Consider the following 3,929-nt stretch of genomic DNA (forward strand, 5'->3'; position numbering starts at 1 on the left):
GAGACACCGTCACATGCCGCTGCTTTTTTTTTAAGTTATTTTCCTAATCATCAATTATTTTCCTGAAAGCAAGATATTATTCAGAGGGGTAAAGGTACAGATGTGAGTTTCTTCACTTTGTCTCCCTCTACAAATTAATTTGTTAAAGATCGCAACTTAGATAGGAACCACTGGGACTCGAACCTTCCATCTACCTCTTTCCGGGCAGCAGTGATCTGCACAGATTGACAGGCTCTACTTTGCAACTGAAAGACACCTGTGTACCCCCAATTAACTGACTAACTTGCAGTGACATAGAGCTTACATTTAAAACTAGAAGCCAACAACTTTCGTTTTTCGGGATGAGTCCATACAGGCATGCAACTCTCACTTTTGTTACAAAAACACAACAAAACTACAAAACACAATCACGCATGACATACATTTACATAGGGGTCGAAGCCTGCAGAAATAGACTATTCTACTCCCTGACGTGGTGAAATTTTATTTGCTCTTACTTAACTTATGTACCATAATGATTATATCTTTGTGTCTACGCCTAGGGCACTGTCGAAATTGTACGCCTATCAGGTGGGACTGACGCTCCTTTCAAAACGGTTTGGATAACCTGACAAGCTTTCGCGTTTCTTGCAGAGGACAGTGGCCGGAAGTTCATGTTATGTATTGCCCTCATACGGGTCAGTCACAAAGTCACATTAACACAACGGACATAGTCATAGACGCACAATATGATGTACCCATGTATCACAAATAATATTCATTGTTCAGCGCCGAAAGGTTACTCAATTAGAATTTCCCACACAATCCCATATACTCCCAACAATTACATTGCTAGTCACAACAGGTAGCTCTTTATGAGCAGTCCAACAACTTCTGTCACGTTTTGTTTGTCATTATTGACATCATTCTATATGATTTGCACAGGCGTTCTTCTAAAGATTGATCAAGTGGGTAAACAAACAAACAAAGATAAAAAAGATGAACCCGGATCAGCCAGATTTGGTTTAAGATGGGGTCGGGTTGCTCCTCCCACACACCCTACACACTCAAGGCGCTATATACGGGCCTTTGTGGGTCAAGCACATCAATGTGTGGGAGGGAGAAGGACTCGAACTCGGACTCTTCCGAGGAGAGAGACACTCTAAATTTCCAGGTAGCACCTGATATGTTTGTATATTACATTATATCCACAACACGCACACCCACACCCACCCAGACAATTACACACACACACACACACACACACACACACACACACACACAGACACACACACACACATATCCACACATCGACGTAAGTTACATTTTATATAGTATGTGACAATATGTTTACATAAATGAAGACAGAATAACCTGACCAGAAAGAATATAATTTACTAGTGGAAAAATGAGCAAAGAAAACGGGATTCCCTATGGAATCCCATTTTCTTGGTCTCATTTTTCCACTAATATGTTTACATCATAGAAATATATTCACCTTTACACATTTCCATAATAAAGATGTATATCATCGTGAGGACGTATTATAATTATATCTACATATGTATATAATATATATATATATATATATATATATATATATATATTATATATATATATATATATATATATATATATATATATATATATATATATACATACTATCAGGTATTATGTGGTTTTTATACAAGCACATTTAATTTACATACGTGCACATTAAATTTACATAAATCAGAAAAAAATATGAATATATTGTTGTTGATATATAGTTTGTATGATACAAATATATGTACAAATATATATCATATAATATATATATATATATATATATATATATATATATATATATATATATATATATATATATACATATTGTTCATATGATATCTGACATAACAGAAAACATGGATATATTTCACCTCTCATGAAAATGAGAATTTTCTATCATTTTGTATGTGTAGGCCTAGTGTTTTGCGAGTATGCCATTGCAGTAGTAAATAATTATCAGTGAACGCAAGCCAGTGGTCAAAAATTCTTTTTTATTGTCTCCTCTAGTTTTGTATTTCATTATCAGATTTTTCAATATCTTGGTACTTTCGTAGCAATCGAGTATAGGTTTAGGCGAGTCGCGTGTTTGTCGAGCCTACAGCTATCCAGCGGTTACTTCAGAGCTCTTCGCTCTTTCTACAAGTGGTACTCCAGCAGGGCGACTTTATTTCTCATAACTCTCGGCTCATTGGCATTCTAGACGTTATTTCTTCTCCGCTCCCACCGCTAAATTCCCCCAATCAAACGAGTCCAAAAATGCATCGTCGAAGAGTGAGCGCTCTCGAACGGGTCTCCCCCTGCAACTCGCGAACCGAGAGCGCCCCGCGAGACCTCTCGACGTACCCCGTTGAGACCCGCTGTAGAGTTTACCTTCCCGATTGTCTTCCCTACGAACTGTACATAGACAATCAGGTTGTATCGTTACCCACATTTCTGCGACCCTGTTTCGGAACTGCAGAGGGGAGGGGAAGCAAAAAACACAAGTCGCCATTGCTTTAGCTCTTCTATAGTTTGCCTGCATTGTTTCTGATGATTTTGACTATTATTTATAAGAATTATTGTCTCGAAGTAATGGTGTTCTTCATTTCATTTTATTTATTGTTTCTGCATGGTAAAAACAAAAGAAAACATACACATTGATTCATCATTAATTATGGCTAACTTTGCACATGAGGGGTAAGGAAATCATTGTGAGGGAAAAACAGAGATATTGTAAAAAGTAACAAGAAAATACCATACAGGAGGATCCGCAGTAAGCCGAGCTTAATATTTGGGGCCTCGTTAGATACACAAAGAAATAGATTTAACATTTTCATAAACTATCCAACTTACTTAATACAGCTAAACAACAAACTATTTTACACAACTAAACATTGATACATAGGCATGTACACAGGTGATGACAGAAAAAAAAGAAGAAGAAAGGGATAGCGATAGTGGAAGAATTAATTCAGTTTCATCTGTTGTTACTTATTTCGAGGTCTCACAATCTTCTCCGAGTGTTCTTCTTTTTTTTTCAGTGTTTCGATTTTACCAAGAGGTCATGTGCTAAATCATGATTTACCCAAGATGCCTAGTGATACAAAATCTTACCCTATTTTCGAATGATTTTTCTGAATCGATAGGCCTTACACTTATCTCACGCTTTTTTGTAATATCATATCATGTATTTTCGTAGTATAAGCCAAGCAATCATGACTAGCTATAGTTATTCAAAATATTTTATGAAGTGATTTGTTATCACAGCAATTAATTCAAATAAACAACAATAAAGATAAAATGATATTGAAAAGAAGCTTCCACATTACGAAAACTCTTTATTTTACAGTGAATTTTATAAAGTTTCACTTTCGTCGAATACTTAATCGTCATTCTCTTGATTCTCGCTTTTCTGCATTCATTGCCGGATTTGTTGCTATTACTTGTATTCCCTTGTCGAAACCAACTATTGCCATAAGAATATAAAGATGGCCTACTGAATCGCAGTTAAAAAGAAATGATTTATTGGTGAGTTTTCCCAAACAATTTTAACAGCGATCGTTTTTTTATGAAGAGTACGCATTCCTTGGACGTGTTACTGACATAATATTAGAGGTCATTATTCCCCCTGCATTTTGAAGGAGTACCTCCTTGAACGGTTATTTATTGTGCTATAGAAAAATTTAAATGTTTTGAATTCTCTTTATATTTTCTTACTACCGTTGCCTTATTTGAACAAATCGAATAGTTTACGCTTTCTTATCCAGCGATAGTGACAGGTGGATAATAAAGTAAAGTTCATAATTCCCATTTTCTGTAACCGTCACTCTACTGTGTAGGCTACTCTCAATTTGTTTTATTCAATGAATAAACCACATGAATACCCCTGTAGTTGTCAACATTGTTTTTATTCATCATGTTCA

This window comes from Diadema setosum, chromosome 6 (assembly GCF_964275005.1).
Source record: "Diadema setosum chromosome 6, eeDiaSeto1, whole genome shotgun sequence".
Lineage (NCBI taxonomy): Eukaryota > Metazoa > Echinodermata > Echinoidea > Diadematoida > Diadematidae > Diadema > Diadema setosum.